The sequence below is a fragment of the Phyllobates terribilis genome, unplaced genomic scaffold (genome assembly GCF_046119375.1).
Source record: "Phyllobates terribilis strain yellow unplaced genomic scaffold, ASM4611937v1 Scaffold_1__5_contigs__length_1240528914, whole genome shotgun sequence".
NCBI classification, from domain to species: Eukaryota; Metazoa; Chordata; class Amphibia; order Anura; family Dendrobatidae; genus Phyllobates; species Phyllobates terribilis.
The window spans coordinates 811854655-811879539 of NW_027362761.1; the positions used below are offsets into that span (position 1 = coordinate 811854655).

Here is a 24885-nt window from a genome sequence, read left to right on the forward strand (position 1 = left end):
ACGCCCGGCTGCAGCCGGCACTTGACGTGACATCAGCGGATGTCAGAGCCGGCTGCAGCCGGGTTACATGATGCCGGGTGAGCGGTCAGCACTAGTGCTGCTCACAGGTAAGACTCACAACAGAAAGTATTTACAAATAAACTTATTTCCACCATTTAAATACATTGGGGCATTATCTATAGTAGTGGACATCATCTTTAAATCATTTTTTGGCATAATTGCATGAGACAAAAGAGTGAGAAATACCTACAAAATGCATATGTTTGTGAGAAAATTGATCTGCGATTTTGGAATTATTCAGTTGTTCATAAAGAGAGAGACATCTCCAAATACCAAAAGTACAGGGACGGACATACTTGCTGCAGATTTGACTTCACATGGGCTGTATGTATTGTATGCTTCAGCACATGATGGGTTGGACAGGTGCTGAGTAGTGATGAGCAATCATGCTCGTTACTTGAGACTTACGAGCATGCTCGGGTGTTTTCCGAGTATCTCCAGTGTGCTCGGGTGTTATATTTCAGTCACTCCGTTCGCATGATTTGCGACTGTTTGACATCTTTAATACATGTGAGGAATGCCTGTTTATTAGGCATTCCTCACATGTATTAAAGCTGTCAAACAGTTGCAAATCATGCACACGTAGAGACTCAAACATAACACCCGAGCATGCGGAATATACTCGGCGAGCAACCGAGCATGCTCGCCGAATGGATTAACAGAACATGCTCGCTCATCACTAGTGCTGAGGCCTGAGTGCCTGTAAGGAACTTCACTAGTCGAGGTTTACTTCGGAAGCCCTAAACACCAAACACATGGGTCCCCAGGTGTGTGCACTAAAGTCCTTTACCATAAAACTCACTCTCAAAGTGGACTCTGCCGTGTCACGGTGGAGCTGGGGACTCTTCATATTCTTGAAGAATAAGCCGAACAGCATTAGAAAAATAAACTCTTTACTAGGTGTTGGAACTATATACAGATAGTAGCTGATACAGTTCTTGAATAAATTTTCTTCTGTCTTGCAGGTCAGAGGAATATACGTGGCAGTTATAGATGGAGGCACATAACTAGTGGTGAACGTTGCTGGTTTACAGCAGGCTACGCTGGGGATCTCCATCTTCCTGGTACAGGGCCACAAAGGTTAATGTGGTTTGCTGTGAACACTGCACCCTAACTGCACTCTGTGTGAATGGTGTAAGGGATTTCTCTCTAGTGTGACATGCAGAAGTAGTGCTGTTGCTTCCAAAGCATCCAGCAACTGTTACAAATAACACAAGCACAGGAGACAGGAAGTGTTCTGCTTCAGAAGCATCCAGCAACTAGAGGGGTTAACACAGTCACAGGAGACAGGGAGTGTTTTAGCAGAGCCCCAGGGGGATTGTGGGGAACTTGTTATTGTAGTCTGGCTGAAGCCGAAGAGAAAGGTGGTGTGTTATCTGGATCTGACAGAAGGCAACTGAATAGGATTCAGATCAGGAGAGAAACTAAACACAGGTCAGATAAACTCCCTGAACTAACAGTGCAGAGTATTATTGGGCAGGAAGATAAGGACTGGAAGGAATTGTGTCACAGGGATCATCTCCCTCATCAAACCCTCCCCCTCCATCTCCATGCAGGATAAAGAATGCTGTGTACTATTGTGTCCTTATGAAGGAAAAGCCTGTGGTTGTGTATGCATAGAAGTGTGCTGCTAAGAGATCTAATGTATGCTGAATTATGCTACTGAAGAGACTGTAATACTGTGCCTTGTGAAGAAACTACTGTATTTTTACTGGAGCCGGTTGCTCAAGAAACTCAGACTGTACTGTAATGAAGATTTTTACTGTAATATCCCTAAATTGCACTGGCCGTGCTTCAGATTAAATTTCATTGTTAAACTGTTGAAAAAGACTCAGATATGTCTGGTCAGCAATTGAATCTATTGTGTGCCTGAGAGAAGCTGCAGCCTATGGTCACCCTGAGTAACGGTTCCCCTAGGATTCCAAAGAATTGATGAAACCTGTCTCACCCTATCTGAACCTAACGGCGTGCATGTAACACTAGCTATCACCTTATTGAAGGGCTCCAGCCTGGCTGACCCCGTATTCCTTCACTGCAGATCTCCATGTCTAGCTAACACTTCACATGCCCTCTGAGACTCTTTTATTATGTTCCTCAACTTTCCGTGTTAATAAGTGATTCTGTCCTCCCTGTTGCTTGTCTGTTGTAAGGCTGGCTACTTCTTTGCAATACTGGCTACTTCAGCACACCCCCAGGTACAGCTCTGAGAGTTCTATATCTTCTCTTGCTCACTAACTGCAAAACCAGGAACAAACACACAGGTCTCTATTACTCCTCCCCAACTATGGGCTGGCCCTACAGTTAACCCTGTCAACCCTGACTAACAGGAACTGCAGCCTCTAAGAGGATAAAAACATGCAATACAATACGTTTTACATTTTGCACACATTAAAACAACAAGGGTCTTCAGAGGGAGTGTTAACCATCTTCTCCACCTTTACCTGTGTTTTCTTACAAATAACACTCCTGTGTTTTCTCACATCCTTGTGTAAATACTCCTCCTACATAGATCATTGAAGTGAGAGGCCCAGCAGTCTGACAATGCTTAAAAGATGCTTGTGTTTAATTAATTATCAGGCTTCTTTGTAGCTTGTTGCTGTTGGGACTCAGGTATAGTCAGAACCTATATTATGTAAGGGAGAAACACTAATGGTCTGTTTACACCTTCCAACCTGCAGTACTAAATGACCACTGATCAGCTATTTGTTTGCTCATTCAAGGTACACAGGCATAGGCAATTCAGATGTGCACTTGTTCCCTCCCACAGCCACTGCCAGTTTCAGAGACAACAACAATCCTGGGTTTTTAACCCTCTAGATCAGACTTTCCCGAACTTTTTTTTTCTCGTAGACCACTTTCAAAATTTTACTGGTTTCGGTGGACCCCCTGCTGCTACATTTCTACCATATTCCCAAAACTCGTCAAAAAATGTGAAGATTAGATCTAATGATGGAAATTTGCGTCGCCGCTGAGTTCCAACCCTAAATTCGGAGTGGTAAAAATAAAAATAGTATATTTTCTTGTGTTCTATTTATTAAAATAATATGATTACAGACTTAATAGAATTAAAATTAAACATTAATAATGTAATGTAACTTCAACAATGCAAATCTACAATTAAAAAAATATAGTCATAATTTTAATGGGAGGGATGTACTTGATGGATTGACAGCAAATTATCAATATTTGGCTTCAGTTTTGTAAGGAATAACCACAAATCTCCCCGTTCTGTGATGTTCAATCTGCTCCTTTTTTTTGTTAATAGGTTTGTAACGACACTAAAACTTTTTTCAGCAAGGTATGACGAGGGAAATGCTTTCAAAAGTTTTCTCGCAATTTCCCACAGCCCAGGATATTTTTCGGGTATTTCTGCCTGCAGCCAAAATGTTTGATAGCCTTTTTTAAATTTCACCTTCAGCTCCTCATTGGTGCTAAGCTCGAGTAGCTCCTCTTGTAATACTACATTCGCCACTTCCGTTTCATCAAATGGATTTATGATCCATGGTGGTATTTCCATCGTTAGAATATCTTCAAATCTGTTTTTGAAGTCATCATGCAGGGCATTTAAATGTTGAATGTATGTCTGAATATCCTCATCAAGACATTCTGACTGTGACAAGTTTGGAAACTGGGAGAATTTGCGCTAACTAATAATTTTGCTTCATAAATTTCAATTTTCCAATAAAAGCTGAAATTAAACTCTTTGTTTTTATTAAATTTAGGCTGTCCCCTTGTAACTGCAAGTTAATGTCATTAAATTTTCTGAACAAATCTGTCAAATACGCGATGTCTGCTTTCAATTTGATCAGGTTTTCTTTTAAATCTGGATCTTTACTTTCCATAAACTCTAAAACTGCTTCAAAAAGTGAGTAAAAACATGCACCTTTCAACAACCAGCGTACTTCAGTATGTAAGAGCAATCGTTGGAAGTCTTCATCATTTTCGTCACACAATTGTGCAAATAAACGGGTATTCAACGCATTGCTTCTTATTTTATTAACTGCTTTAATCACAAATTGAAGTGATTGGTGCAATCTATTACTTAAATTTTTCGCTACCAGGTGTTGTCGGTGGATGACACAGTGAATTGCAGTTACTCCTGGTATAATTCTTTTAAGATGGCTTATAAACCCACGATATTGCCCGAACATGGCAGTAGCTCCATCTGCTGCCACCGAAATAATGTTTGTAAATGGAATCGATTTTTCCTTAAAAAAATCACTCAGGACATTAAATATTGATTCGCCTTTAATGTCCGTCTCCAAAGTTTTCGCAAATAGCAGCTCTTCATGGATTTCTTTGTCTATAACAAATCGAACATATGTCAATAATAATGCTTCATTACCAGGTAAAGTTGACTCGGCCAGTTGAATAGAAAAATGAGTTGTTTGCAGATAATTACACAAGAAGCTTCCAATATCAGAGCTCATTTCATCAATACGTCTTTGTACAGTGTTGTTACTCAAAGGAATTCTTTTGAGTACGTCAAATGGAGGTTTGTGCAGAACAGTTTTTAAAACCTTTTCAACAGCGTGTAAAATGTTCTCCGATGGTGTGCGGTTTTTCAGATTTCGCTATAAGCAATGAGATATTGTAAGATACCCGCTAGCCATCATTGTTACTTTGAGACGTGCACGGTGGGTCTCTTTTCATATTTTTCCTTCAATGTTTGAAAATATTTTAAATCTTTACCTATTTTATCAGGATGACACCTTCTTAGATGATCTTCGAGCTTCGATGGTTTCATAGTCATTGCTCAAAACTTTGTTGCATAAAAGGCATATGGGCAATCGCTTGTCTGCCTTTGATGGAAGAAAACCAAATTTCAAATAATCAACACTGTACTGTCGACATTTCTTCTTAGATTCAGCCATGTGTGCTGTCTCTTTTGTGTTCCCTTGTGTGTGTGTGCTGTTTCTTTACCTCCTTTTGCTGTCTCTGTGCTCCCTTGTGTGGTCCGTGCAAAAGGACCCTTGATGATGTCAGAGTCATGTGTTCGGTGACTCCGCCCATGACTCTCACATCATGACAGGTCCTCCAGATTCAGATTGTGTTTAATCTGCAGCGGCGACGGGTTTGGGGGGCACTGGGGGGGGGGGTGCAGGTTGCACGGACCTGGCGGGGGTGATCGGCGGAGATGTGTCCAGCGGAGGTGATGGGCGGGAGTGCAGCCATCGCCATATTCAGAGATCATATCAAAACCAGATAAATTTTCGTGGACCCCCACATACAACTTGTGAACCCCCCTTTTTTTTTTTCCACGCCAACATAGACCCCCATCGAGTCTCCCGTGGACCCCTGGGGGTCCACCTGAACCACTTTGGGAATCACAGCTTTAGATGTTGCAGTCTAGAAGGGGTCTACGACTCTACCCCTTTCATCCCTTCAGCAGTCCCACAACTCGACTGCAGGGTGCCGATATTTGCAATGGAAACCAGAAACTAGACAGTGACAGTGACCTGAGTCTACCAAATACTGTCTAACCTCTGACAGGTCTATTAGGCCTCAATAACCAGAGATCAATATATTGAAAAAAACTGTACACATAATTTTTAATCCAATTGAACAATAATACTGTCATTCAAAAAAATGAAATAAATAGCGATCTAAAAGTTGTATGTATACTAACAAGTTATCATTGAAAATGTCAACATGTTTGCAAAAAAGCAAACTGTCACATAGCTCTGTCAGAAGAAAAATTAAAGATTTGTCACTCAGAATATGTTGATGTAAAAATTGATTTTTTTATGTAAAGTTTTTCTAGTATGCAAAAGTACCAAAACTATGTACATTTGGTAACTTCATAATTGTACTGAACCAAATAATAAAATTATTGTATAATATATACTGCATTGTGAACAATATAACAAATAATAAAATAGTAGCAAAATTGCTGATTTTATTTATTTATTTTTTCTTATTGTTTTTTTTTAGACCCCCCCCCCACAAATCAGAATAAAGAGCAATCAAAAAGTTTTATGTACCTCGAAATGGTACCAATGATAGCATGAGCTCAAGCTCCAAAAATATCTACCCTTGGATGGTTCTATCAACAAAAAAAACAATATTATGGCTCTCAGAATATCTCAACATAAAAATATTATTTTTTCTACTAAAAAAAAATTAAAACACAATATCAATTTTTCATCACAATGAATGTACTGACCAAGTTACCATGTCAATTGTACTACATAGTGAATGCTGTAAAAACAAAACTTAAAAAAACAATGTAGTGATTCCTATTTTTTACTTATTTTTTCACACAAAAAGAATCCGCAAAAGTTTTATTGATATACAAAATGGTGCAATTAAAACCTTTAATTAAAGTGATATTTCTTATTATACCTCTAGTTAAATACCCAAAGAATAGTAATTTCCATATTGGGGTCATTCATCAGGGGTTTCCAATTTACTGTTGCCGCAGAAGCTCCAGTAACTAATTCAGGAGAACCCATGCTCTCAGAGCTAAATGGCCAATCCTCCGTTCCAGTATCGGACAAGGGTGCCAAGGGCCCACCAGTAACCAACTCCAGGGCCCCACTTTTCAGCTACAAGCAAATGTGACATTATCCTCAATCACAAATTTATATAACAATGAACTGGAACAAGGAGAACCACCGAATGAAAGGTCCAATCAAGTAGAAAGATTCAATTAAAAAACCTTTATTGATACAATGGTTAAAGTGGCACTACAAGCACATGGAAAGCCGCACTGTAGTACCCAAACAGAATATATTACAAAAAAAAAATATAGAACAAATGTATACTAAATAGAACATATCTGTATATATCCCAGAGGCAGGTATATATGAAAATGATAGTCAGCTAATTCAAATGACATAGTTTGTGACATAAGTCATCAGTCTAACAAATATGAGGCAAAACATGGGTGGTCATGACTTTATATATAAAAGATTGTATAAGAGAATGATCATGTACTTCCTGTATCTACCCACTCATGTGCACCATACCCAGACATATAGTACTTGAAATTAAATAAATGCTGACTCAATCAAAGAGTATGGAATAAAGTACCTGCACACTGGTTCAGTATCTCTGAATGGCACCACGCGGCAAACCCCGACGCGCGTTTCGGACCCAAGTCCTTCGTCAGGGGGTAGCGTCCATTAGAACCAATCAGTATAAAAAGAGGATGTGGTCAATCAGTCACCACCGGACCGCCTACATGATCAGGATATCACTCAATCAATCTCCTAGCCGGGGCCGGCACGTGCGGCTGTATGTCAGCCGATGTGTACGGGCAGCGTCCTATGTTCACGCATGCGCCATCAGGAGGGACCGGAAGCTGAGGGCCCGGCGTCAAGCATCAGCTGACTTCGGAAACACACATGACCCGAGTCACCTGACGCATAAAGACTCGCGCACCACAGCTCCACGGAGCACAGACAGCGCATGCGTGTGACGCCGGCACGTAGCCATGGATACCAGGTCGCTTACACGACATCTCAATTACATCTGCAATCAAGGAGGAAGAGCAAAGTAAGTGCTACAGACAGAATAATATGATAAGCAATAGACACCTATTGAAATCCATGTATAAGGACGAATATAATCGTTAAAAAATGTGTATAAAAATATATATATAAAAATACTAAGGGGCAATGAGAGAATAAAGTGCATGAAAAAGTGTATGTGCAGACGATCCTCATACAATTAGTGAATATGTGAATATGATGTGCAGTGAACAGGATATAAAAAAAAAAATATATATATATATATATATATATATATATACAGCATATAAAATGGTCCACAATCACTAGAAAAGTGAATTCAATGTGTGTGACAACATGCCACATATATATTCACACTTGTGTAACGTAAGGAAGAACAATGTGCAAGGAAAAGTGTATATGCAACAATGTAAATAGCATAGTGAATAAATTTATGATTACCAAGTGAAAATATATAGAAATGGACGTACACGTGATGTGCGTGAGCAATATATAAATTTAAAGGATATATACAAACGTGAAATGGACCAATATATATAATAGAAAAAAATTTTTTATTCAAAGATGAATACAATAAGTGCTGCGTGCATACACAAAGTGATACTCAGGGTGAGTGTGATATATAATAATAATCCTGATTAACGAAGATCAAAATAGATAATAGAAAGGATATTTTTATATATAACTATATATATACCGTATATAGAGGATGTATATATTTAAAAGCAGTTCATTGGATAGACCCCATATACCACAAATGTCCATGCCTGTGAATACGCATAGAATAAAAGACAAATCCACACTGTACATATCAGTGAATACATGTTTGAGTGTCCACCGTATCCCCACACATACGTATATATACCTACACACTGCACATATATACAAATAGATGAATGAGGCCACATCATAATACATGTACACATGCCCGCAACTTATACATATCCATAGAAAATATTCATAACTGTAATCATAGCATGCATGAATACCCACATTCAGACGAGAACATGTCACTCAAGAGTAATAAATATTAAATGTAGATGCGGCACTCAAACTCCATGGGCATACATGTGTATGTGCAAACGTGCAGCATGAAAAGTCATACATTCCGGCAAAAGCACAAATATTATTATTATTCTGTGTGCACGTAGTTATATATATATACACACGCATATATGGTATACTCAACCAAACGTATCACCCAGATACCATATCTGGAAGCCAAAGGCAGTATGTATGGCATGGTGTATGTGTAACACAAAAGCACAATAATATATATTAAGACATAAGCAAATAACACATGGTAGCAGCTTCCAAACTTCAATCACGATGTGCAAGATGACACTGGAGCCCTATCCGGAGATAACATCAAAGACCACAGCGACCACGAACTATAAAAAAAACAATTTTTTTAAAAATTAATATTTATACATATAAAATACATAAAAACAACAGGTTCAAGGACTACACTGGTTACAGGAGAGGAACATGGAAAGCCTACGGCGGAAGTCATAAGAATGGAACATAACTAATGTTTTCATTAAGCCCTAGAGGGGAGACAGTTTTTAATGTCCAAATCCATCTTGTCTCTAACTGGGCCAAGGATTTACTTATCTTACCTCCTCTGATGTTTGATGGAATCATGTCTATACCAATCACTTTAAGTAAAGTAGCATTGCATTCATGGAATAGTTTGAAATGTCTTGGTAGAGTCTTCAGGAGGGATGGATCATTAGTTTCTTTTGCTGCTATAATACCCAGTACATGCTCACGTACTCTGACTTTCAATTGACGGGTTATCAACCCTATATAAATTAGTGAGCATGGGCATGTGGCATAATATACCACTGCAGTTGTGGTACATGTGATGTGGTGTTGGATGTTATACATCATTGATCCATCCGAACTGTAGAAGCTATCAGATCGTCCCACATTGGGACAGGCTACACATTTGCCGCAAGGTCTACAACCTTTAGATAATTTTGCCTTTGATAAGAATGTTGTTGCTTCGTTGAAGTAATGGCTTCTCACCAGATCATCCCGCAAATAGCGTGACCGACGGAAAGTGATGTTAGGTTTTGGACTCAAATACCTGGAGAGTACCGGGTCAGATTGTAAAATGGGCCAAGATTTCTCCAAAAAGTGGCGCATCAGGTTGATTTGACCATGATGTTGTGTGATAAATCTCACAGTGCTATTAGATGTTTTTATCTTATTAGAATAGAGTGCCGTATGCCTAGAGATGTGTTTGGCCCTATTAAATGCCCTTTTTATAGAACGGCGACTATAGCCTCTTTCTTAAAATCTCAATTTCAATGGGCTGGCCTCTTGCATAAAGTCAGCATCATTAGAACAGATTCTCCTCAGTCTAAGAAATTGGCCCACCGGAATTGACCGAATCATTGCTGGGGGATGTGATGAGGAAGCCAACAGTAAAGAATTCACTGCTGTATCCTTATGGAAAAGCGACGATTGTAGGCAGTTCTGGGCATCCCTATATACCCTAACATCCAGGAAATCAATGGAATCTGAATTGTATTGATACGTCAAATGGATGTTTAAATGATTCTGATTCAAGTCTTTCATAAATTTATGTAAATCCTCAATGGTCCCATGCCAGATCAAGAATATATCATCGATGTACCGCGTCCAAAAGAGAACGAGGTCCATCGATGGATACCGATCAGACAGAAAGACGTCCCTCTCCCACAGCCCCAGGAACAGATTGGCGTAAGCTGGTGCAAATGCTGCACCCATGGCGGTGCCCTGGAGCTGTAGGTAGAAGGACTCCTTGAACAGGAAGAAATTATGAGATAGGGTAAAATCTAATAGTAGACTAATAAGATCTCCCATCTCCGAAGTCATAGAAGAAGATTGTAGAAAAAATTGAATAGCCCGTATCCCATCCACATGCCGGATGTTAGTATATAGCGATTCCACATCGCATGTCACTAAGATGGTGTCCATATCTATGTGGAGCCCATCTATTTTCTTTAAAAACTCTGAAGTGTCTTTAGTTAAGGACGGTAGCACTTCCACCAGAGGCTGTAATTGGGTGTCAATGAACCGATTTACATTTTCCAGGTAGTTCCCTCTCCCTGAAATAATTGGTCTCCCCGGTGGTACATTGCAATTTTTATGCACCTTCGGTAGAAGATACAGGGTGGGAATGGAAGGTTCACTGACCTGAAGTGCCGTATGTAAGTCTTTGGAAATAACTCCATTGTCCCTCGCTGTTTGTAAGATCGAAGATAATACCGTCTGGTACTTCATTATAGGATTGAAGGATAGTTTTTTATAGCACTCCGAATTCTTCAATTGACGGAATGCTTCCTCCTCATACAGAGACTTAGGCCAGATCACCACATTCCCACCCTTATCAGCTGGTTTAAATACCACGTCTGCCAATTTCCGCAGTCGCTGGAGACTTTGTCTCTCATCCCTAGTCAAATTGTCAAATGTTGGATACCGCAGGATTTTTTCGAAATCCTTGCTCACCATTTTTACAAACACATCAATGGTGGGACACGTAGACAGGGGTGGGAATTTCTGAGACCGTGGCTTAATAGAGGGAGGGATCTTACCCCCTATCTGACTGTTGTGCTCCTCCGCCAATTCCTCTAAATCCGCTAACGCCTCCTGTTCCGTCTCTGTGGGAAACAAACGAAAAGTGGCCTCATCATGAAAGTGTCGTTTGAACAATAATTTTCTTGCAAACAGATGCAGGTCTTTAATTGCCATAAACCTATCAAACTGTGCTGTGGGGCAAAACATTAAACCCTTATTCAATAAAGAATTCTCCATTTGTAAAAAAGTATGATGACTCAAATTGATTACCTTTAAGCTGTCTCTATTCTCTGGCGAGTAAGTATGATTACGCTTGTTGGGAGGAAAGCGTAACTCACGTTTCCGTTTCGGAGTGGATACAGAGGAGGCGGAGACGGAAGAGGAGGCCTCACTGGTCGGCGGATTAGATGAAATGGATGGGGCACGATCTCTATTAGTACCTGGAGGTGTATATTTCTTCCACCTGTAAATTCTGCCCATAGCAACATCCCTCTGGTCCCTCGTTAATTTTTTGGCATGATTAGCCTGAATATCCTTCACCCATGAATCCATGAGTTTATTCATTTGTGCATCAATCAAACTAATTTGGTCCCCAGATAGGTCCACCTTTGCACTGGAATATGCGGTTTCAAGGGTCTTATCAATTTCGTTGATTGACTTGAGGTTAAGTTGTATCAATAATTCCATGAACCTCCTGGATGTGTCATTACACACCTGCTCCCAATCTTTAATAAAATCTTTATCCTCAATTAGAAAGGAAGGTATGACCCGAACTCTCAAGCCTCGGGGGATCAACTGTTTCAAGATATAATTTTCTAAAAAAGCTTTATTCCACCATAAACGTGTCCTTTTTAGCAATAAGTTCCTAATCTGGTTCGTAACTGTATCAACCTGTAAACCAATAGAATCCAAGGCCGTAGCACCACTATTACCAAAAACTTCATTAATTTGTCCTTGCCAGGATAATTCCCTGGCTTTGAGATCCATATCCAGAGTGAACGAAGTCTGTGCAAAACACAGTAGAAATATAAGATACACACAACACTGAATATAATAGCACAAGTTATTGGCCATGTTCAGACCCACAAATCCATAGGCCTACCCAACATTGTGTGCTTATTATATGGACCGATAGAAAATGGCAGACCATTCGGTAATAAACATGAAACAAGGAGAACCACCGAATGAAAGGTCCAATCAAGTAGAAAGGTTCAATTAAAAAACCTTTATTGATACAATGGTTAAAGTGGCACTACAAGCACATGGAAAGCCGCACTGTAGTACCCAAACAGAATATATTACAAAAAAAATATAGAACAAATGTATACTAAATACAACATATCTGTATATATCCCAGAGGCAGGTATATATGAAAATGATAGTCAGCTAATTCAAATGACATAGTTTGTGACATAAGTCAACAGTCTAACAAATATGAGGCAAAACATGGGTGGTCATGACTTTATATATAAAAGATTGTATAAGAGAATGATCATGTACTTCCTGTATCTACCCACTCATGTGCACCATACCCAGACATATAGTACTTGAAATTAAATAAATGCTGACTCAATCAAAGAGTATGGAATAAAGTACCTGCACACTGGTTCAGTATCTCTGAATGGCACCACGCGGCAAACCCCGACGCGCGTTTCGGACCCAAGTCCTTCGTCAGGGGGTAGCGTCCATTAGAACCAATCAGTATAAAAAGAGGATGTGGCCAATCAGTCACCACCGGACCACCTACATGATCAGGATATCACCCAATCAATCTCCTTGCCGGGGCCGGCACGTGCGGCTGTATGTCAGCCGATGTGTACGGGCAGCGTCCTATGTTCACGCATGCGCCATCAGGAGGGACCGGAAGCTGAGGGCCCGGCGTCAAGCATCAGCTGACTTCGGAAACACACATGACCCGAGTCACCTGACGCATAAAGACTCGCGCACCACAGCGCCACGGAGCACAGACAGCGCATGCGTGTGACGCCGGCACGTAGCCATGGATACGAGGTCGCTTACACGACATCTCAATTACATCTGCAATCAAGGAGGAAGAGCAAAGTAAGTGCTACAGACAGAATAATATGATAAGCAATAGACACCTATTGAAATCCATGTATAAGGACGAATATAATCGTTAAAAAATGTGTATAAAAATATATATATAAAAATACTAAGGGGCAATGAGAGAATAAAGTGCATGAAAAAGTGTATGTGCAGACGATCCTCATACAATTAGTGAATATGTGAATATGATGTGCAGTGAACAGGATATAAAAAATACTGGACTGGGTAGATTGTTAAATGAAAAATATGCTGCCTTTATCTGTACATAGTGATTCAAGTATATTGTGCCAAGTAATGCTCATAGAAGAGGGTGGTGGCCCACCAGAGGATTCTCCTGTTCTCCTGTGGGCCAGTCCAAGCCTGCTCCCTTCTGAGCCTTGCAGTGTGTCCAAACCACCGATCATTTCTACATGTATGTAATTGCTGTAGCGGGGAAATCCTACTTAAGAATTTATGGGGTGCATGACTTCAAAAGTACAAGCTGGGCACAATGTACTAGGTACTAAATGGAATATTTGCAATTTTCAAGATCCATAGAACACTAATTCCTGGAAAACACCAGCAGGGCCACTACATTTGATAGATCTAGTTTCCAAAATGAGGACAGAGTTGTGGCTGTGCATGGGAGGGAGGCTATGATGATGAGGATAATCCCAGCACAGTCAGCAGGTGTTGGAGCAGAGAAGCACCTGAATCAACTAATACAATAGCAGAGACAGTGAGGCTGTGAGAAACAGAGGGAATAAAGAGGAGGGGAGATAGCACAGAGGGAATATAAAGGAGGGCAGAGAAGAAGATTAATAGAGAGCAGAGACTGGCAAGAACAATAGAAGAAATGGGACATGCAAAAGATGCCTGAGGAAGGAGACAAGGGGTGATAAAGGAATGGAAAAATAGCAGCTAAAGAGACAACAACAGTGTAGAGCATAGCTAATACAAATGTTATGAAATGCTAATGGTAGGTGAACATAGAAAAACACAGAATTAGATTTAGATTCACATAACAACAAGGCTTCATTTACATGTCAGTTTTTTCACTTATGAGTGCTATCTGTTTTTTCACGGATGAGACTCGTACCTATAATAGTCTATGGGGCTGTTCAAAATATCAGATTATTTCCCTGGACCATGCAAAATCACGGAAACATGTCCAATATTGATCTGAGTGTCGGATCAAAGTCAGCAGTGCAAATCTATGGTCAGTTAAAAAATCTGAAAGCATTTAGATGCCATCTGTGTGCTGCCCAACTTTCACTCACTGAAAGATAGGAGAAAATGCAGAAACTTTTTTTTTTTCTCATTAGTGGAAAAATTGATGAAACTCTGATGAACATCACTGATGGAACTGTTTTTCTCATACATCAAAAAAACTAACGTTTGAACGAGGCTTAACAATAAAATGAACAAATATATAAATATACATGTGGCGCCCCTGAGGGTTCGACTGCCACAGGGATGCTGCACCTCTTTAATGGGGTGTAGTGTTCCTCGTTTGAGGTAAGAACAGTGTGATGGTCAGGACCCTCCCTCCACATCCAACACCACACTTCTCCCACCAGAGGTGGATAGTAGGCACCAAGTGCTGCCCCTACTGGAAGTTGGGAGACTGGGGAACCAAGAGATAGGGGAACCAATTAGTGGGTGAGGGTGGAGGATTCAGATTTTAGTGACACTTTAAATTTCATATTTAATACACAGCCATTTTGGTTCTTGGTTCTTTGATCGTTCTTTCATCGTGATCTCCCTCCCTGAGCGTGGATCCTGTGTGGACCTGCAGAGGATGGAGACACGGCCCTCGTACCCTGGCCTTGGGTCGAGGGGCCGGTTGCAGATAAGGAATGTCTCAACCCGGTCAAGGACCATGACCAACAAGGCCTGGAGCTCAGGAGTGTAGCTCCACCGCAAATGGATCCCGGGGAGGATGCAGACGGAGCGGTGTACGCCACCTGTCCTCGCCATGCTGATATAATCAGAGGGAGTCCGGCTGCAAGAGGGGTACTGGCCCCCGACACCCGACCTTGCTACTCCATGTCCTGGTCGGGAAAGCCCGGTAGGCCCAGGGGATCCTACCGGGTATCGGACGGAGCGGAGCTGCCACCCGTGCCCTTGTACTGAGAGGAGCTCAGAGGGAGACCCGGCCTATTTACACGCACACGGATAGGAAAAGATTCGGTCTGTAGTCCAGGAACACTCTGGTGTAGGGTCCCGACTGAATGCTGGACTTACTCGGAGGTTGTCGGACGTCCGTCCCTGGTGACCGCAGGACTCCGCGGGGAGCAGGAAGTCGCCTTCCTTCTGCCATCTCTAAAAGTGAGTAAAGCCTTGGAAGTTCACCCCTATGGCCTCTGGACTATTTATTCTGCGCCACACCGCACGACGCGGCGCCCGCTCTCCTCTACTACTACCCCCATCCTCCTGTCTACCTGCCCTGAGGCCTTGCTCCGCCTGTGGGGAGTAGTAATAGCTTTGGCCGCCATAACACCATGCCTCAGCGGACTGCAGCGGCGTTGGTGACCTTCACCAGGTGCCACAGGTGGCGTAGTCGTAAATCAGCCACTAAACCCGGATAAGCCCACACCATCCTTTTTAATGTGACGGCCCTGAGCACGGGTCGGGTCCGGGCCACGGCTGCACCCCATCTCTCCATCACAGGACCCGACTCCGAGTCCCCCATCTCCCAGGGTAAAGACAAGGGCTTCTGAGAAGAGGCGTCACAACCTGGCGTAGTCGGCAGGATCGCGTGCCCGCAGCAAAGGAAGGAAGTACCCATTGCTACCGGGTACTGTGTGCCTTACACCTTGAACTGTCGCTTTACACTTAAAATGGTGCCCGCCCAAGAAGAACAGGTGCCATAATGCTGTGAAAAGACTGTCTTTGAACGCCTCCCATCGTGGGCTGGGCTCCCGCTTGGCGCCAAAAGTGTGGACTGCCCCTTCCATCAGAGACTGTCCGCCGGGTAATGCCCGTCAAACCGGATGGGCTGAACGAAGGCGCGCTTGTCAGCATTCCGCCCAGGAACCGCCCCGAAAGAGGAGGAAGAAGAAAAGCAACAAGGTGCGGCCATTGCAGTCGGAGCTTGGCATTCGTCAGAGGCAGACATGGACGCTTCTGGAGAGCAAACCAACGCACCTTCTGAACCCGGTTCAGGCCCTTCACCCGGCAGAGAGCGAGGCAGCAGTATCCTCACATCGGGAGATTTTGAATTTCTCCGACAGGAAGCTTCAGGTCTCTTGCGGAGACAGAGAGAGGCCCAGGAGGCGGCGATGGCTGCATTGCGGGAAGAGATGCTGCTGCGCATCCGGGACCGCCACCAAGGAGTTGAGGTCCCAGGACAAGGAGACGCGGTGACAGAGGTTGAGGGCGGCCCAGCGGCGGGTGAGTGTGCAAACCCTGCCCCGGCTGCAGAGCCTACCGTGACGATCCTGGACCTTATGGCGGAGTATTTAATTCCCCACGCGGCCACCTGGGAGCAGGCTTTGGCTCCGGAGCTGCAAGCTGCAGCTATGAGTGGGGACCTGCGATGCCGCCCTAACCCTGAAACAGAAGTGCCTGAAGTTGCGGAGGAATCCACCGGCTCCAACCCGGACTGGTCCGCGCCTGTAGAGGACCCGCAGCAACCCGTGTTGACCCCGCTACCCGCACCAGCAGTAACCTGGCCCGAGGCTGAGGAGTGGGCCTGGGACAACCAGGGGGGGGGACCTGATGGGCTTCCCCCGGGAGACCCGGGCTGAAGCGTGGAGGAGGAGCCAGTGGTGCAGCGACCAGATCTTCCAGCTCGCTCGGGAGCAACGTCAACGGGAGCTCCGCTGTGAACGTCTAGAGGTACGGGCCAAAGCTGCCAAATCCCGGGCTCGTCAGGAAGAGGCCACCTGTCCCTGTCCCCGAGTGGCAGGGCAAGTCGTCCCCTTCCACCATGAGGCGGGATGGGGGTTCATTAGAAGTCCCCAGTACCAGGACGATGTGTTTGTCAGCCGGCGGGACGTCGAGCCGAGTCTGAAGAAGGGACACCCTGGCCGGAACCTCTTCCTGGGCGACACAGTGACCTTTTATCGCCACCAGGGGGTGCGAGGCTGGTACGCCCTGGATGTACACAAAGTGTCCAAGAGCGACGCCACCCCGCCCTCGGCCTCAGGGGACCGGTTAGCCTCCGTCGGGAGGAACGAGCCTTTTCCCAGGAGGGAGCCCAAGGTTTAAAGCAGCCCCCGGCTGTTGCAGTTTTCGTTTACAAGTTATGAGTGTTGACTTTTCTATTTTTGCTTATTTTATAATCCCCGGTTTCTAGAGACATGTGTCCCTGCGGACTGGCAGCAGACAGACTCTTTCCCTTGTAAATAGTTTGCATCTTTTTAGGTGCTCCATATTGGTTTTATACAAAAACCGTGGATATTTCTACCTCAAGACCTCAGAAGGAAAACCTGTCTTCATGCCCTGCAGCCACCCCAGGGCCTACGTCGAGGGTTTAAGGCATGTCCCTCACACTTCTGAACTGACTCTGCGTCTTTGCACCTTAACCCGTCTGTTTGCACATAATGTCTCTGGAAAATGCTAGCACTATTATAATTTTATACTTTTGTATTTTTGTACTGTATAACCTGTTATGCAACGTTTAAGAAGATGTGCCTCCCATAAAGGGAAGATAGTATGTGCTTATATTAAAAAGAAAATTTCTTGGGTGTTACTTCTTTTGCAGCCCGCGGACGTGCTGTGTTTTACCAGGGGGGAATGTGGCGCCCCTGAGGGTTCTACCGCCACAGGGATGCTGCACTTCTCTAATGGAGTGTAGTGTTCCTCCTCTGAGGTAAGAACAGTGTGATAGTCGTGACCCAACCTTTGCATCCAACACCACATTTCTCCCCCAGAGGGGGCTAGTATGCACTAGTTGCTGCTCCCCTGGTTACAGGGAGACTGGGGAACCAAGAGTTAGGGGAACCAGTTAGTGGGTGAGGGTGGAGGACTTACAAGTTAGTTACACTTGAAATTTCATATTAAAAAAGAAAGCCATCTTGGTTCTTGGTCCTTGTTAGTCAAGTTTACTGGCTGTCATGTACTGTGATCTCCCACCCTGAGCGTGGATCCTGTGTGGACCTGCAGGGGAGGGAGACACAGCCCTCATACCCCAGCCTTGGGACGAGGGGCAGGTTGCAGACGGGGAATGTCTCTACCCGTCCGAGGACCAGGACCATGAAGGCCCGTAGCTTAAGAGTGTGGCTCCATAGCAAATGGATCCCAGGCCACCTGTCCTCGCCATGCTGATATATTCAGAAGGAGTCCGGCTGCAAGAGGGGTACTGGCCCCCGACACCCGACCTTGCTACTCCATGTCCTGGTCGGGAAAGCCCGGTAGGCCCAGAGGATCCCACCAGGTATCGGACGGAGCGGAGCTGCCACACGTGCCCTTGTACTGAGAGGAGCTCAGAGGGAGACCAGGCCTATTTACACGCACCCGGACAGGAAAGGATTCGGTCTGTAGTTCAGGAACACTCTTGTGTAGGGTCCCGACTGAATGCTGGACTTACTCGGAGGTTACTCGGAGGTTGTCGGACCCCCGTCCCTGGTGACCGCAGGACTCCGCGGGGAGCAGGGAGTCGCCTGCCTTCTGCCATCTCTAAAGTGAGTAAAGCCTTGGAAGTTCACCCCTATGGCCTCCGGACTGTTTATTCTGCGCCACACCGCATGACGTGGCGCCCGTTCTCCTCTACTACTACCCCCATCCTCCTGTCTACCTGCCCTGAGGCCTTGCTCCGCCTGTGGGGAGTAGTAATAGCTTTGGCCGCCATAACACCATGCCTCAGTGGACTGCGGCAGCGCTGGTGACCTTCACCAGGTGCCACAGGTGGCGTAGTCGTAAATCAGCCACTCAACCCGGATAAGCCCACACCATCCTTTTTAATGTGACGGCCCTGAGCACGGGTCGGGTCCGGGCCACGGCTGCACCCCATCTCTCCATCACAGGACCCGAATCCCAGTCCCCCATCTCCCAGGGTAAAGACAAGGGCTTCCGAGAAGACGCGTCACAGTAGCCGGAATGAAGAGGAGTTGTAGTCTCCTCTTCATCCTGGGTCCCATACGCACTGCGATTACGCTGCAAATTCGTGGCCATTGAATTTACTTGAAATGCAGCAAATCTACATATACCTGCAAGTTTGCTGCGTTTCAATGTTCCTCAATGGCCGCGACTTTGCGGCATAATCGCTGTAGAAATGGTCATGCTGCGTTTTGCAGCGCAATGCGAATTCGGCGCGCTAATTAGCGCATCATGTGCGCAACATATCCGAATTCACATTGCTTTGCATGGCAGACGGTTTTACAAGCGCTTTCGCGGCATTTTCACGGCCGCAAAAAACGCTACAAGAACGCTACGTGGGCACATAGCCTGAGTCCCGAAGTTCTGTCACTTGGACACCGTTCCACAGTTACCTGACACTCCTGAGGTCCCTTGCCAGGATGAGGAACAACACTTCAGGCAAGGTATGCGAAGTAGGCGTTGCACCAGCCAATCCTGCAATCCACCGCTCCCCTGCATTGTGGACCTATACATATATAAGGATGATTATGCCACTTGCAAGGGTAAATGTACTTATATAAAATGTAATGTTACAATAAACATGCACACATGTACAGTACAGACCAAAAGTTTGGACACACCTTCTCATTTAAAGATTTTTCTGTATTTTCATGACTTTGAAAATTGTACAGTCACACTGAATGCATCAAAACTATGAATTAACACATGTGGAATTATATACTTAACAAAAAAGTGTGAAACAACTGAAAATATGTCTTATATTTTAGGTTCTTCAAAGTAGCCACCTTTTGCTTTGATGACTGCTTTGCACACTCTTGGCATTCTCTTGATGAGCTTCAAGAGGTAGTCACCGGAAATGGTTTTCACTTCACAGGTGTGCCCTGTCAGGTTTAATAAGTGGGACTTCTTGCCTTATAAATGGGGTTGGGACCATCCATTGTGTTGTGCAGAAGTCAGGTGGATACACAGCTGATATTCTAACAGTCTATTCAGTAGGACTTTGTATTATGGCAAGAAAAAAGCAGCTAAGTAAAGAAAAACGAGTGGCCATCATTACTTTAAGAAATGAAGGTCAGTCAGTCCGGAAAATTGGGCAAACTTTGAATGTGTCTCCAAGTGCAGTTGCAAAAACCATCAAGCGCTACAAAGAAACTGGCTCACATGAGGATCGCCCCAGGAAAGGAAGACCAAGAGTCACCTCTGCTTCTGAGGATAAGTTTATCCGAGTCACCAGCCTCAGAAATCGCAGGTTAACAGCAGCTCAGATTAGAGACCAGGTCAATGCCACACAGAGTTCTAGCAGCAGACACATCTCTACAACAACTGTTAAGAGGAGACTTTGTGCAGCAGGCCTTCATGGTAAAATAGCTGCTAGGAAACCACTGCTAAGGACAGGCAACAAGCAGAAGAGACTTGTTTGGGCTAAAGAACACAAGGAATGGACATTAGACCAGTGGAAATCTGTGCTTTGGTCTGATGAGTCCAAATTTGAGATCTTTGGTTCCAACCAACGTGTCTTTGTGCGACACAGAAAAGGTGAATGGATGGACACTACATACCTGGTTCCCACCGTGAAGCATGGAGGAGGAGGTGTGATGGTGTGGGGGTGCTTTGCTGGTGACACTGTTGGGGATTTATTCAAAATTGAAGGCATACTGAACCAGCATGGCTACCACAGCATCTTTTAGCGGCATGCTATTCCATCTGGTTTGCGTTTAGTTGGACCATCATTTATTTTTCAACAGGACAATGACCCCAAACACACCTCCAGGCTGTGTAAGGGCTATTTGACCAAGGTGGAGAGTGATGGGGTGCTACTCCAGATGACCTGGCCTCCACAGTCACCAGACCTGAACCCAATCGAGATGGTTTGGGGTGAGCTGGACTGGAGAGTGAAGGCAAAAGGGCCAACAAGTGCTAAGCATCTCTGGGAACTCCTTCAAGATTGTTGGAAGACCATTTCCGGTGACTACCTCTTGAAGCTCATCAAGAGAATGCCAAGAGTGTGCAAAGCAGTCATCAAAGCAAAAGGTGGCTACTTTGAAGAACCTAGAATATAAGATATATTTTCAGTTGTTTCACACTTTTTTGTTAAGTATATAATTCCACATGTGTTAATTCATAGTTTTGATGCCTTCAGTGTGAATGTACAATTTTCATAGTCATGAAAATACAGAAAAATCTTTAAATGAGAAGGTGTGTCCAAACTTTTGGTCTATACTGTATGTATATGCATAAACGTAACACAGACACAAACACACATTCATGAGATAAATAAATTACAATAACATAGTATATATATTTAAAAATTAATACTTTATTAAGATATAATTAAGATATAGAACCAACACACATCATAAATCGGACATATACATTATATATATTTATATATAAATGTTTATATATAAAAGAGTAAATAATCTGAGACTGAAACGTAAAATACACCAGAAAAGGGGATAACTAGATGACCCTAATTAATCTTATTGCTGACGGCTACTTATCCGCGAAGGTTGGCACCCTAGTTGTAGACGCAATAATGGCGCCTCGTTCAGTGGTCGACTCCCTATAATGATGCCCTATAGATCCCTAAAATAATGGAAGGGTATAACAAAAACTATCCAAAAGATGTATATGACACCATACACATGGCACCTTACATACATAGTTTAAATAATGTGTTCATATAACAAATGGAAATCTAAATCTATAAAGCTCATGAGTCCCAAAATTCAGTTCTCAGATATAATAAATATCCAACAATGGCAATCCAAAGATTATGCTGCATAAATGTGAAAATTAATATATGTAAATCATATTTAAAGATAGAAAAAAGCCAAAATGTTGCAGACCCCCATCTATACTACCAGGAAGTTAGCAGGAGATGAGGGCTCATGACTTGGCTGTATGAGGCTGTAAAATACCTTAAGGAGGCTCTTTGTGAAGATATCTATTCACTTCTCTCTTAAGTAGTTTACTAATTGCAAACAAATAAGATCTGAATACTTTGTAAGGAAATCTTTATTTTTTTATGCATAAACTACTCCCTAGCACCACTCCTATACCTGATTTGAGTAAAAAAAGAATAAAAAGCTCCTTCATTTGCACACAGTGGCAAGATAATTTCACAGAGACCTGCTGTCTAGGTCTTCAGATAACTCTGTCCTGTGGGCTTTTTAAATGCTAATGACTTAAGCAGACAGTGCTGATTATATAACCTCTGGGCATATGGCCAAATCCATGATTTACTCTTATTTCCAAGGGTGAAAACATAATCAATTTATCAGGTTCTAACATATTTATCAGGGGTGGGGAACCTTTTTAATGCCAGGGGCCATTTGGATATTTATACCATCATACGCGGGCCCTAAAAAATATAAATTTAAAATGTATTCTGCTATATTTGGTCAAAAAATTAATTAACTCACCCCTAATGTGATGGCTGAAACTGCTTCTCTTTGGTGAGACGTGTGATGTTAGATGGTAGTGATGATGTTGATACTCACAACTGCTTTTCCAGGTGTGCGTTGGTCTGGAGTCAACTCTTTGTGATGAATTTTTATAAGAACTCGCAGTCGTAAGTTCTGAACATAAGAGATGCTGGGGCAGTAGCGTAGCTACCAGGGGGCAGAGGGGGCGGTGGCCCTGGGCCCCGCGCTCTGAGGGGGCCCACCCAGAGATATGCTAGTGTAACTGTATCTGGCGTGCCCAGCACGCCAGATACGGTTACACTCCGGGCAGAGCAGGGAGACTATGTTCCTGAACTGCCCGGCGGCCGCTATGGGGTCCCCGGTGCCAGCATCGGGCCCCCTCGCCCGTCACCGCCGCAAGTTTACTGATGAGAGAGGGAGCACGGCACCCTCTCCCATCAGTCCCCTCTCTGTGACTGACGTCTCTGACGTCATCACTTGCCGCCCAGCCCCGGCCCGCTGTGCTGAAGATGTGTGCGGGCCGGGCGCTCTGAGCAGAGAGGGAACCAGGAGGAGAGGTGAGTACTGTTTATTTATTTTTTGCCGGGGGAGAGGGGGGGCAGGTGGCATTATAATACAGACTCTGCCTATGTGGAGGGGGGGAGCATTATACTAAAGACTCTGCCTATGGGGGGGGGCATTATACTAAAGACTCTGCCTATAGGGAAGGGAGGAAGCGTTATACTAAAGACTCTGCCTATGGGGAGGGGGAGAGCATTATACTAAAGACTCTGCCTATGGGGGGGGCATTATACTAAAGACTCTGCCTATGAGGGGGCATTATACTAAAGACTCTGCCTATGGAGGGGGCATTACACTAAAGACTCTGCCTATGGGGATGGGGGGGGCATGATACTAAAGACTCTGCCTATGCGGAGGGGAAGAAGCATTATACTAAAGACTTTGCCTATGGTGGGAGCATTATACTAAAGACTCTGCCTATGGGGGGGCATTATACTAAAGACTCTGCCTATGGCAAGGGGGAGAGCATTATACTAAAGACTCTGGCTATGGGGAGGTGGGGCATTATACTAAAGACTCTGCCTATGGGGAGGGGGGAGCATTATACTAATTACTCTGCCTATGGGGAGGGGGGCATTATACTAAAGACTCTTCCTATGGGGAGGGGGGAGAATTATACTAAAGATTCCGCCTATGGGGAGGGGGAGAGCATTATACTAAAGACTCTGCCTATGGGGAGGGGGGGGCATTATACTAAAGACTCTTCCTATGGGGAGGGGGGAGAATTATACTAAAGATTCTGCCTATGGGGAGGGGGAGAGCATTATACTAAAGACTCTGCCTATGGGGAGGGGGGGCATTATATTAAAGACTCTGCCTATGGGGAGGGGGGAGAATTATACTAAAGACTCTGCCTATGGGGGGGGGGCATTATACTAAAGACTCTGCCTATGGGGGGGCATTATATTAAAGACTCTGCCTATGGGCAGGGGGGGGGCATTATACTAAAGACTCTGCCTATGGGGCGGGAGGAAGTGTTATACTAAAGACTCTGCCTATGGGGAGGGGGGGCATTATACTAAAGACTCTGCCTATGGGGAGGGGGAGAGCATTATACTAAAGACTCTGCCTATGGGGAGTGCATTATACTATATTGAGGACTATCTGGTGCATTATACTATATGTAGGCTATTTATACAGTGTGGGAGATAATATGGGGTCTTTGCACAGTGTGGCGGGCCATCATACAGCGCAGGAGATAATGTGGGGTCTTTGTATAGTGTGGGGGCCATCGTACAGTGTGGGAGATAATGTGGGGTCTTTGTATAACGTGCGGGCAATCATACAGTGTGGGAGATAATGTGGGGTCTTTGCACAGTGTGGGGGGCCATCATTCAATGTGGGAGATAATGTGGGGTCTTTGCACAGTGTGGGGGTCATCATACAGTGTTGGAGCCATCAATTTCGGGCTACTACGAGGTTAGTATACTGTGTGGGGGATACTATACAGTGAGGGGGAATTATATCGTTTGTAGGAGAACATCATACTGGTTAGAGGTGAGCTGTACATGGGGGGAGACTCAGGACATTATTAAATCTTAAGTGGGCACTTATCGTTATAGGGGAACTCAGGTTATTATGACTATCAAAGGGGCACACAGAGGGCATTATTACTTTCTAGTGGGCAAAATGTTGGCACTGTTTTCTAGGACACCTACACACGGCATTACTATATTCTAGAGGTTTGTTTTACCATCTAGAGC

General features: G+C 44.0%; 1 long non-coding RNA gene across 2 annotated transcripts in view; it reads right to left on the reverse strand.

Moving 5' to 3' along the window:
• Positions 1-7972: 7972 nt before the first annotated feature.
• The window catches only part of LOC141171464 (uncharacterized), a 150798-nt gene continuing 133885 nt past the window's right edge, over positions 7973-24885 (reverse strand). Inside the window, exons 3-4 of one of the 2 annotated variants that reach the window (XR_012252331.1) lie at positions 11120-11185; positions 7973-8926 (exon numbers count right to left, since the gene is read on the reverse strand). This is a non-coding gene — a long non-coding RNA (uncharacterized lncRNA). The remainder of the gene's footprint in view (positions 8927-11119; positions 11186-24885) is intronic. The other variant, XR_012252330.1, reaches the window with a different exon arrangement.